Source organism: Mobula birostris, chromosome 18 (genome assembly GCF_030028105.1).
Source record: "Mobula birostris isolate sMobBir1 chromosome 18, sMobBir1.hap1, whole genome shotgun sequence".
NCBI lineage: Eukaryota > Metazoa > Chordata > Chondrichthyes > Myliobatiformes > Myliobatidae > Mobula > Mobula birostris.
Genome location: NC_092387.1, coordinates 56,309,123 through 56,322,609, shown reverse-complemented (window position 1 = coordinate 56,322,609; position 13,487 = coordinate 56,309,123).

Below are 13,487 nucleotides of genomic sequence, written 5' to 3'. Positions count from 1 at the left end.
AAAGAACCCTTAGGGGCTAGTGATCATAAGATGATCGGATTCACCCTGAATTTTGAGAAAGAGAAGCCAAAGTCGGATGTATCGGTGTTACAGTGGAGTAAAGAGACTTACAGAGGCATGAGAGAGGGGTTGGCCAGAATTGATTGGAAAAGAACATTGGCAGGGATGGCAGCATAGCAGCAATGGCTGGAATTTGTAGAAGCGATTATGAAGGCATAGGATATATACATCCCAAAGAGGAAGAAGTATTCTAAAGGAAAGATGATACAACCATGGTTAACGAGGGAAACATAAAAAAAGCCAACGTAAAAACCAAAGAGAGGGTATAAAATAGAGCAAAACTTAATGGGAAGTTAGAAGATTGGGAAGCTTTTAAATACCAACAGAAGGCAACTAAAAAGTCATTAAGGAATATGAAAGTAAGCTAGTCAATAATATTAAAGAGATCAAAAGGTTTCTTCAGATACATATAGGGTGAAAGAGAGGTAAGAGTGGATATCAGACCATTGGAAAACAATGCTGGAGAGGTAGTAATGGGGGACAAGGAAATCGCAGAGGAACTGAATAAATATTTTGCTTCAGTATTCATTTCTGAAGACACTAGAGGTATGGTGGAAGTTCCAGGTGTCAGGTGTCATGAAGTATGTGAAGTTACCATTACTAAGGAGAAGGCTCTTGAGAAACTAAAAGGTCTGAGGGTAGATAAGTCACCTGGACCAGATGGTGTACATCCCAAGGTTCTGAAAAAGGTGGCTGAAGAGATTGTTAATAACTGGATTCTGGAATAGTTCCGAAAGACTGGAAAATTGCAAATGTCACTCCACTCTTCAAGAAGGGAAGAGAGGCGGAAGAAAGGAAATTATAGACAGTTAGTCTGACCTCAATGGTTGGGAAGATGTTGGAGTCTGTGGAATTTGTTGCCACCAGCAGCTGTAGAGGCCAAGTCTTTATGTATATTTAAAGCAAAGGTTGATAAATTCTTGATTGGTCAGGGCATGAAGGGATATAGGGAGAAGGTAGGAGATTGGGGCTGAGAAGAAAAATAGGTCAGCCATGATTAAATGGTGGAGCAGACTCAATGGGAAAATGGCCTAATACTGCTCCTATATCTTATGGTCTTAACTTGTTATTCCTTATTTTTACACACTTTATTTTTGTAATTTATTGTAATTTTATGAATTTGCCACAAAAAATTGTTGCCACAAAACAAATTTCACATCACTCACTGTAAACCAGAGATTCTTTAACATGGTTGATATATTTACCCCAGAGCAGCAGAATGGTGCAGTAGTAAAGCTGCTGCCTCACAGATCCAGTGACCCAGTTTTGATTCTGACCTCTGGTGCTGTCTGTGTGGAGTTTGCATGTTCTCCCTGTGACTGCATGATTTCCTTGAGATGTTCCCTCATTCCAAATACGTGTAGACTGATAGGTAATTGGCTCCTGCAATTTGCCCTTAATGTATAAGTGAGTGGTAGAATTGGGAGAAGTTGAGGGGTATTCAGGGAGAACAAAATGGGATTAATGCAAGGTCTTTGAAGGTTGGGATGGACTTGATGGGTTTCTGACAGAGCCCATGATCTACAGTTCATATTACGGTTCTTTGCAGGCGGTGGGTTTTCAGACCGGCTGTGCTGTCTCCAAGAATGGACTGGAAGACGTGTAACTTCAAAGAGCAACCCCATAGTCACCCCAGTTCCTTGCCAATTTCACTGACTTAAGCATAATGGGAGACTGAAACATTAGGAGAGCAGGCGATGTTTGCTGTTGTCAGTATAAGGCCTCTGTACTGAAGCAAACACTCTTTCTCTCTCTTTTGATGGAGAGTTAGAGCCTGTTGGACCCTGAGATGGGGGCAGAGTATTTGGAGAAACGATGCAGAAGATTGTAACACTGGAACAGCAAGTTTGCAGGAGCGATATCTTTCTCCCTCTCTCTCCCCCCCTTGCTGGTGAGAGAAAGCCTACCTGAAATACTGACGTGTAGCTTTGCAATTTTGTGGACTGCAGTTTTGGACTCTGGATCAAAGACTGCTATTGTCTGAATGGTGGTGGGGTGGGGGATGTGGTGCTTCTGCTAGCTTGAGTGGGGCGAGTAGGAGGGGAAGGCTGCTGCTAATGTGATGGGAGGAGGAGGGGGGGCTTCAGGGTTCTTATGTGTATCAGTCATTCCATGGGGTTTTGTGGATGTCTGTGAAGAGTAAGAATTTCAGGTTACATACTGTACATTCTCTGATATTAAATTAAACCATTTGAAGGGCCTCTTTCCCTCCTGTATGATTCTAAGACCACGCTTTAAAGTATAAATGATTGAAATTACACTGAGGGAAACACTCTCTTTGCAATAAAAAGGTCTAATTAAAGTAACACAGAGTGGGAGCAGTAGAAGTTTATTTGGATAAAAAAAACATTCACATGAATGTCAGAGAGATGACCAAAATATACAGAAATATCATAAGTAGCATTATTTGAGGTATTGATGTCAACTAGTCTAATTACCAGTTAATACATAATATAGATACAACAGTCAATGCACACAAGTGAATAAAAATTAATAATAAAAGACTTACAGTATGTTACTGTGTGGCCGGTCTACATTCCAAATCTTGGTGAACAAGTCCTCAGACCTCTCTTTATATTGCTTTTGAGTTGCTAAAATTTTTATACATGATTTCATGGTAACTTTCAAAAACAATTTTGGCTCCGTTTGCCTTCTCATATCGCTTCGTCAAGTTCCACTTTTAAATTTTAAATTAAAAAATATTTAAAATCTCTGAACAGTTGTAAGAGGTAGCTATAAAACTTCTTTTACTTTGTAAAGTTAGAAATGAAACATGGTAAATTGTAACACTTTAAAAATACATACGCTGAGGCAAACAGAAGGGTCACCTTTCCCCCCTTCCACCCCTGAGTACCATAAGATAACCTCTCAACGTTGACCGGATTTGGCTTGGAACCTGGCAACTGCTGATAACAACTTAGCTCGAAGAACTTGAATATTAGTGCTCATGTCAAAGTCAGGTTGGTGGTGCACTGTACACCCTTTAACATTGGAACAAGGGAATTATATTCTTGTTATATATGTCTATTTTGGATCAATGAAAGGAGAATGTCATCTTTCCATCAGGATTGTGTTATCACCTCCCATCACCCCTGACCCCTCCCCATTCCACTCCAAACCATCCAGCATTCCAAGGCTAATCCAGAGGCACCACTAATCCCAAATCTTGTACACTCCATTGCTAAGGTCTCTCGGTTTTTGTTTACTTGGCATCCGTGCATTTGCTGTGAGGCGATAAAGGAGGGGAAAAGGCCAGCACATCCCAAAAGTGATGGGTGTTCCTAGAATCCAGTGGCAGATCATTCACCCCAGTGGCTCGTTTGGAAGAATTTGCCCTACTCCACTATCCATCCAGCAACCCACCTTGCTCCTTTCCTGTATGTCTTGCTTTCAGCACAGATCTAGATTCAAGGTTCAAGATTCAAATCTAGGTTTAAAACATTTAAACAACTCCCAGCAACAGCGCAGATCCTCGTTGAGGCACCGTGGGCAACTTCCCTAATGATATCTATTTGCATGGCAGGGATAGAATGAAGTGGAAGGAGTTGCTGAGTTACCCTGCAAGTGATGTGTTGGTAATGTTTAAGATGTACTGAGCTGGCTACTTTGCAAATTCCATTAAGCCTAGTTGGACACTGTATAGCACCCTGAGTCACACCGTTACTTTGAAGGTACAATTTAGCAACGGAGTGGTCTGAGACTTAGAGCACTGTTTGTGCACTAGTGTTGTCATAGTGACAGAAAACTGCTCTATATTCTGACAGCAATGTTAGGCTTGTTCTTAAGGTGGGGGTGGGGCAAAATTGGCAAGAATGCATTTGCTGCTCTTCTTGATTCTGCAGATCAGAAGGCATTGCACAGCAGCTCAGAGGACAAAGACGAGGGTAGAGGGGCTGAGAGCTCCCCCGTCTGGCAGACATTAGTAAACCAGTTTTCAGGAACATGAACAGTGACATGAGACAATTGGTGAATGACAATGAATGACTTCGTCAAAGCTTAAGACCAACCATAGCCTCAGCGCAGATTACCAGCAGGCTTGTTCACCACAGCGTCTGACTGGCAACTGAAAGTTCATCTGGGCAAGCAATTAAAGTTCCCTGTCTTCATCACATCATCATCATTGAGGGCTGACATGGTTGTTCTGGGAGAAACCTCAAAGCAGGTGAACGGGCCATTCCTCTGGAAGACTGGATTGAGGAAGTATTTGCATGTAAGAAAGCCAAATACCAGAAGCTGGTAGAGCAGTGTCAGAGACAGGGGTGGAGGGTGCGATGTGAGCCTATAGAGGGGGATGTAGAGGTTTTGCTGGCCGCTCGCTGTGCAGAACCTACTCTCTCCTTGGCATTGGGGGGGCTGCAGAAAAAAGAGCCATCAGGACTCTCACTGAGGCTGCAGAGCAAGTCTCCAGACGGCTACGAATCAAGAAGTGCTGCTGGGACACAAGCCAGGGCCTGATCAACCCTGTCTGGGTCACCTAGAAGAGAGTATCTTGATGTTGAAAGACCCGAAACACCTGATGACCCCAGCTTACATCACTGACGATGTGTTCAGAGCATCCTAGGATGCATCTTAGCATCTCAGTGTCAGTGAGAGATACAACTGGCGACTGAGAGATACAGTGAGCGACAGTGAATGATGTAGTCAGTGATACAGTAGGTGAATAAGATGGTTAATCACTGTGTAAGATTACAACAGTGAGTGGTCCATCTGCTTGACAACACTGAATAAACAATGTAGTAAATGATACAGTTGAACGCCAGCACTTCCAGTGAACAGTACCGTCAGCAGTCAAGGAAGCCTACACATTGTACCATCAGCAAATGGTACAGTCTATACAAAGGACAGCAAGTGAGAAACTGTCAGCAGAACCCCTACTTTCAGCTGCAAACTTAGTTTTGAGTGTGGAGACACATGCAGTTTCAAAGGGGAAAGGAGGGCCGAATGCCCTTCCTGGGAATCTGATGGTGAGGTTTCCTGAGGCCCAATTGGTTACAATGGACAGGAAAAGAAGGGCTCTCCTTTTCCTGGGAATCTGACGGAGAATGTTATTGAGACTCGGCTTTTTACAATGGCCAGGGAAAGGATGGCTGATTTACTTTCCTGGGAATCTGATGGTCAGTGTTACTGAGACTTGACTCTTTATAATTAATTAAATTCCTCAGCTGCTGCAGTGAGATCTAAGTTTGTACTACCAGATCAGCAGGCCTGGTCTCTGCGTAACCAGTCCACTGACATAACCACTATGGGGCCCTGGTAACCCCAGGAGTGGGACTCCCTGACATCAACCACTAGCTATGGTTGAGACGATAGCAGCAAATCGCAGATATGTTACGTCAAGCCTGTAGGGACTTTATTTATACCCGTGGTTGGTGCAAGCACAGCAGACAGAAAAGACCTCATTCCTGAACCTTACCCCATCACTGCCATTTTATAATGATGGCCATTTACCCCATTCGACCTGGAGTTAAACCATCGTTGTCCTCCTATTGGTAATGGCAAGTCAGGTTCAAATCAACGTGGCGTTATGGCTTGAATTTTTCTAGGGAACTGCCAGTTACAACATGTGGGGTTTCTCACCCACATCATCTAGGCCTTAAGCCTCAAGTTATTTAGCCTTGCCTTGCTTAGATGGACGATTAAAGGAGGTACAGTGCATTCACTCACACCCATTCACAATATTTAAGCAAGTCTTTTTGGTCCTCTTGACTACAAGGATCCAACAGGAGGGCATTGATGACCTACATAATGCCTGTTTGTTTTTGGCAGCTTAAACACACATAGGCAAGAATGCTTCCAGATTATAAGACAGGTTGCTCTCTCCCTTTAATGTAACACTACGCAAAACTCAAAACCAAGGGGAAAGCAATTCGTCTGAAATCTTTGGAGGCGTTTAAAATTAATGATTTTTGTTTGGATTGTTTTGGGGAGTATGTAATATAGTTCTTCATAAAATCTCTTCTTTGGTGTTACAATTTCAAAAAAAAAGGTTAATCATCATAACAAACTTGCAAGCATTAAAAATTAAAACGCTAATGAGAGCTGAGGTATATATATATATATATATATATATATATATATATATCTATGAAGAAACACAGAAAAGAAGTTTGAGGTATTTTTGTCTTTTTGTAGCACAAGACCTGGATTAATTGTACTGCAAAGCAGTACAGACAATTATTTCATTTTTTTTTCCCAAACAGTAGTTGTTTTCATTTAGTAGCTGTTCCTTCGCAGAACAGGCTTATACTTTCAACAAGCAAAAACCTGCAGATGCCGCAAGTCTGAAATAAAAGCAGAAACAGCTGGAAATTATTCAGCAGGTCAGACAGCATCTGTGGAGAGAGAAATGGAATTCATGGTTTTGGACTGACGGCCTATTTTCAGACCTTTTATCAGAAACAGGCATCTGCTTTCCATTTATAACATAATTTAAAATGTTACAATGACCCTGAGGTTCAACAGTTAAACATCTAGTGAATAAAATCAGGGGTGAACCTTAAATGCATTTTCCTTTCAGATTGAAGAAATCAGCTTTGGAATTGGGAGATTTTGAAACTTCATAACCAATGGTACATGAATTGGAAATCTATAGGTAGGAGGAGATTCCTATAAGGAAACATGTGGGACTTCTTTGAGGAGCCCATCAAGTCCTGCGAAACTAGTCTGACTTCTCGTTCCATCGCCAACAAAGTAGAGAAGTCATTTGAGATACTCAACAGGTCAGGCAGCATTTGTAGAGAGAGAGAAACAGTCAAGAGTTTCAGGCTGATGACCTTTCATCAGAAAGATCCCATCTGGTGGAACGTCTGTTGACTTGGAACACTGTTTCCCCCTCCATGGATGTTGCCTGACCTGTATTATCCAGCAACTTCTTTATTTATTCTTGTTTTGGTTCCAGCATCTTCAGGTTTGATTGCTCTTTGACCAATATCATGATGCACAGTTACCATCTTAGATGGAAAAGTCTGTGACGACCCACTAGCACAGACCCCAGAAAGGAAGCACTGATTGGCTATATCTCACTTCCCACACAGACAACTCTGTGCCCTTCCCAGTATTGCTGGGAGATCAGAGGCTTTACTGTAAACATGGCTGGTCTGTGGCATGGGACCTCCACAAGCATCTCACCCAACATCTGACATCCTGTTCCACCAGGGTCTAAGGCTCTCTACGAGAGACACCCATTAAACATAAGACTGAGCACCACCTTTTCCAATGGCCCAACCACACCTCTGACAGTATGGAAGATTCATGTGGGCTTGCCTCAGACAAGAGGAAGCACTGGTATGCCCACTGGTGTTCCCAACCACCGAACCTCTGTGATGTGAATAAATATTTCTGGGATGTGAATTGGAAATGCCAAGGACAGATTCTCACTGGCTCAGCCATAAAGTGGTCAATTCAGCCCCTCAGATAGGATCAGCGGCTTTGAATCAGCTGGTGGACAGGGCATAGCCACTAACCCCAATCCCCAATGGATACCTTTGGTTCAACCATCACTGCTTTCTGAATCAGTTCGATATTCAAGCCTGCCTTCTTCCCGACTCCCTCCTATTGCATCCTTTGGTATGCTTATAGACTGGAGGATAGCTAGAGCCAACACAATCAGTGTGCAGGGGGAGAGGACCCCACTGACAGAGAAGGCCGCAGCTTTATCTTCCACCTCCTCAACAGGGGTGCTGTGATGATTCAGTCTTTGCACCATTGGCTCTGGAAGGCAAAGCAATGGACAAACATCCTTGTTGGCATCCAGTGATGGACAGTTGGTGAATCTGTGGACTTCACTGCCACAAACGGCTGTGGGGCCAAGTGGAAGTTGATAGGTTCTTGTAAGGATGTCAAAGGTCACAGGGAGAAAGCAGGAGAATGGGGTTGAGGGGATAATAAATAAGCCATGATGGAATGGTGGACTTGATGGGCCAAATGGCCTAATTCTGCTCCTATATCTTATGGTCTTTTACACTTCATAGAAGTACAGAATTGTACAGGAAGGAACTTGATCTCGCTGACCAGTAGACACCCATTCATGCCAACTGAATTGCCCAGAACTTGGTCCATCGCCCTCTAGAACAAAAAAACACTATAGCACAGTACAGGTCCTTTGGCCCATGATGTTGTACTAACCTTTTAACCTACTCCAAGATCAATCTAACCCTTCCCTCCCACATAGCCCTCCATTTTTCTGTCATCCACGTACCTATCTAGGAGTCTCTTAAATGTCCTTAATGTCTCTTAAATGTCCTAGTTCCTGAGGATTGGAGGGTGGCTAATGTAACCCCACTTTTTAAAAAAGGAGGGAGAGAGAAACCAGGGAATTATAGACTGGTTAGCCTAACATTGGTGGTGGGGAAACTGCTAGAGTCAGTTTTCAAAGATGTGATAACAGCACATTTGGAAAGCGGTGAAATCATCGGACAAAGTCAGCATGGATTTGTGAAAGGAAAATCATGTCTGACGAATCTCATTGAATTTTTTGAGGATGTAACTAGTAGAGTGGATAGGGGAGAACCAGTGGATGTGGTATATTTGGATTTTCAAAAGGCCTTTGACAAGGTCCCACACAGGAGATTAGTGTGCAATCTTAAAGCACACGGTATTGGGGGTAAGGTATTGATGTGGATAGAGAATTGGGTGGCAGACAGGAAGCAAAGAGTGGGAATAAACAGGACCTTTTCAGAATGGCAGGCAGTGACTAGTGGGGTACCGCAAGGCTCAGTACTGGGACCCCAGTTGTTTACAATACATATTAATGACTTGGATGAGGGAATTAAATGCAGCATCTCCAAGTTTGTGGATGACACGAAGCTGGGCGGCAGTGTTAGCTGTGAGGAGGATGCTAAGAGGATGCAGGGTGACTTGGATAGGTTAGGTGAGTGGGCAAATTCATGGCAGATGCAATTTAATGTGGATAAATGTGAAGTTATCCACTTTGGTGGCAAAAACAGGAAAACAGATTATTATCTGAATGGTGGCCAATTAGGAAAAGGGGAGATGCAACGAGACCTGGGTGTCATTATACACCAGTCATTGAAAGTGGGCATGCAGGTACAGCAGGCGGTGAAAAAGGCAAATGGTATGCTGGCATTTATAGCGAGAGGATTTGAGTACAGGAGCAGGGAGGTACTACTGCAGTTGTACAAGGCCTTGGTGAGACCACACCTGGAGTATTGTGTGCAGTTTTGGTCCCCTAATCTGAGGAAAGACATCCTTGCCATAGAGGGAGTACAAAGAAGGTTCACCAGATTGATTCCTGGGATGGCAGGACTTTCATATGATGAAAGACTGGATGAACTAGGTTTATACTCCTTGGAATTTAGAAGATTGAGGGGGGATCTGATTGAAATGTATAAAATCCTAAAGGGATTGGACAGGCTAGATGCAGGAATATTGTTCCCGATGTTGGGGAAGTCCAGAACGAGGGGTCACAGTTTGAGGATAAAGGGGAAGCCTTTTAGGACCGAGATGAGGAAAAACTTCTTCACACAGAGAGTGGTGAATCTGTGGAATTCTCTGCCACAGGAAACAGTTGAGGCCAGTTCATTGGCTATATTTAAGAGGGAGTTAGATATGGCCTTTGTGGCTAAAGGGATCAGGGGGTATGGAGGGAAGGCTGGTGCAGGGTTCTGAGTTGGATGATCAGCCATGATCATACCGAATGGCGGTGCAGGCTCAAAGGGCCGAATGGCCTACTCCTGCACCTAGTTTCTATGTTTCTATGTATCTGTCTCTACCACCAACCCCGGCTTGGAGGGGACAGTGACTGGGTACATAGGAAAGCAAAGTTTGATAGGTTCTTGACTAGTCAGGGCATCAAAGGTTACAGGGAGAAGGCAGGAGAATGGGGTTGAGAGGAATAATAAATCAGCCATGATGGAACAGAGGAGCAGGCGATGCACAGAATGGCTTAATTCTGTTTCCATGTCTTAAGGTCTTTTGGCTTAATTGGACTGGCTTGGGTCAGGGTACCGATGCGTGTGTCAACCACCACCTTCCTCTCCCTTCCCACCCCCCCAACCAGTCAATCACTCACCCCTCCACACCCCACTAATTTACCTTCACTGAGAACCTTGGTGGGATGGCGAAGTGGGATGGAGGGGTTTGGAGGTGAGGTGGGGGGCGGAGGAGAAAAACAAAACTGTAAATCACTGGAACAAATGATGAGCAGTCATACTGCAAGAAAACAGACTCTTGGACCCAACTGAAATTTGACTTCAGTAGTGGCGCCAAAAACACACTCGACAGAGCAAGTGAACTCCTCCTCTGATGCCAGTGGAACTGAACTTGAGAGGCAGCGGGAAAGACAACCGGGGAACAGTGTTGATTGGGAATGACAGTGCAGACAGGCAAGTGACACACTGAGCAGTGAAGGTCAGGGCTACAGGTGTTGAGGAAAGTGCCAACAGGAATCCTGCGTGGGCAAGGCCAGTGTTTCATAATGACAGGGTATGACAGAGCTTTTTGCCTTTCGAACGGGAATGGGATACTCTACAGGACCTGCAACCCTCTCTGAAAAGTGTCGAGGATTTTCACTCTCCTCCTGGCAAAATGGGAGAAGATCAAAGGCAAGGGGTAGGCTCAGTGGGAAGATCCAGAGGAATTTATGTGTAAATACACACTGGATACACAACAGAAGCACACATATACAAACACACACCTGACACCCTAGCACACTGACGTGCACACTAGATGTACACACAAGAGCACGCACGCACATTCAAGGACACTCTTGATACACTCACACATATACGACAGTCAGACATACTTAACAACATCATGCAAACACTTGAATACTCACAGATAGGCACAAGCACACCCATACATCTACCCATCGCATGTACACACACACAAAGCCACGTGTACACTCTCTTTCACACATGCACTTACACATACACACACACACACACACACACACACAAACACACACAGGGAGGATATAAAACCTGCCAGGATTGAATGATTGGCTGGTACACAGCTAGAAATTGTGAGCTTGCCAGTGAAACCTTTTGACAAGGGGCCACTTTGGTATCTCTCCTGAAAAATTAGTGACAATCCCTGTACACAGTGTTCCCTACATTATACTAGCAAAGATTGTTGATCCACTGTCCCCACCATCTCTCCACCACTCACAGCTCGGGTAATCTGCTCACTCAATCCCTTGCCCTTTCTACAGTGGATCAAGCTAATCCCATCTCTAGACCAGAGCAACAAACTGCACTGTGACAAGGGACGCAGACTGGGAAACAGGGAGGATAGACGAAGGAGAGTCAGTGGATGCTTATTTGGATTTTCAGAAGGGCTCTGACAAGGTGTCGCACATGAGGCTGCCTCACAAGAGGTCAGGGTATCACGGGAAAGCGTCTAGCTGACTGGTAGGAGGCAAAGGGGGGTAATGAAGGGAACCTTTTCTGGTTTGTTACCAGTAACTAGTGGTATTACTCACAGGGTGGTGTAAGGATAATTTCTTTTCATGTTATATGTCAATGATTTGGATGATGGAATTGATGGCTTTGTGGCCAAGTTTGCAGATAATACAAAGATAGGTGGAGGGGCAGGTAGTGTTGAGGGAGCAGGGAGTCTTTAGAAGGACTTAGACAGATTAGAAGAATGGTCAAAGTGGCAGCTGGAGTAGTGTAGGGAAGTGCATGGTCATGCATTTTGGTAGAAGGAAGGAAGGCATGGACTATTTCCTAAGTTCAAAAATCAGAGGTGCAAAGGGACTTAGGAGTTCTCATGCAGGATTCCCTCAAGGTTAACTTGCAGGTTGAGTCAGTGGTAAGGAGGGCAAATGCAATGTTAGCATTCATTTTGAGAGGACTAGAATACAAAAGTAAGGATGTAATGCTGAAGCCTTACAAGGCACTGGTCAGTCCGCACTTTTGAGTATTGTGAGCAGTTTTGGGCCCCTTATCTAAGAAAAGATGTGCTGGCATTGGAGATGGTCCAGAGGTGGTTCACCAGAATGATCTAGGAAGAACTAACTTATGAGGAGCGTTTGATGGTTTTGGGACTATACAAGCTGGAGTTTAGAAGAATGGGGGGGGGGGGGGGGATATCTCATTGAAACCTTTCAAATATCGAAAGACCTAGGTAGAGGACGTGGAGAGGCTATTTCCAATCGTGGGAGAGTCTAGGGCCAGAGAGCACAGCCTCAGAATGTAAGGACCATCCCTTTAGAATAGAGATAAAGAGGAATTTCTTTAGACAGAGGTTGGTGAAACTGTGGAGTTCATTGCCATATACAACTGTGGGTATATTTAAAGAGGTGTTTAGGCTCTTGATTAGTAAGGGTGCCAAAGGTTACGGGGAGATGGCAGGAGAATAGGGTTGGGAGGGAAAATAAATCAACCCTGGTCGAATGGCTTATGGTCTAACGTCTAAACAAACACTGGAGTCACTAGGCTACAGACCAAGTGCTAACAAATGAGGTTGTCACAGAAGGATATCTGGCAATGACATGGAGGGAGGGAGGGGTTGCTTCTATGTTTTATGTTTCTATGAATATAACCCTCTGGGCGAGAGAAGGTTCAAGAATTTGCAGACCTTCCCATCGCAGGGATCCATACAAATGGCCGAATGCAAGGTGGTTATTTTGTATACGAATGCCATTTGCCTCTTTTCAATTTAACTTCACTGAATCTTTGTAGCTTCTGAACTTGGCTGCCAGGCAAAGTTTCCCCTAATGCTCATCAGGTTTCAATGAGATCTCCTCGCAATCATCTAAGCTCCACAGGAATCTATTCAATTCCTCCTCACCTTATCAACCTAACTCAGGGTCAGATTAGTTAATCTTCAGAATACTTCCTGATAGAACTGAGTATTCCAGGACAGAGTGTGACAAGTCTCCTTGTAACTGCAGGAAGAGTTTCTTCATCTCAAAGGTCAATCCTTTTGTGCCAAACAACAATGTCTGCCTTCCTGAGTTGCTCACTGTGACAGACTGCTCTTTGCAAAGGGTGGGCAAGTGGGGATAGGGCAAGGTAAAGAACTTTGTGGATAGTCTGTAATAACACATTAACCCTGAGATTCAGAAAAAAAGGAATTTGAATTTGTCAGTTGTTACCAATGGAAACAGTATTACAAAATTATCACAGCACGAAAAGAGGCCATTTGGCCCATTCATTCTATGCCAACTTTGAGAAGAACAATCCATTGGTCTCATTACACTAGATTGGGAATGAAAACTGGATTTACATTTAAAACCTGTCTGGCCTTCAGGGAAGGAAATTTTAAATCCTTCCCATATCTGACCTATGCAAGATTCCAGACTTGCAAAACTCTGGGCCTACCCTCTGAAATGCTTCACAGTTGTGCCTACTTCTGCTATGGGCAGTGGTTCACTGCCACCTTCTCAAGGGCAGTAACGGCTCATTTGCACCATTACCCAAATTCAGTGAACTTGACAGAGAACGATTTTGGTCTAGGATTGT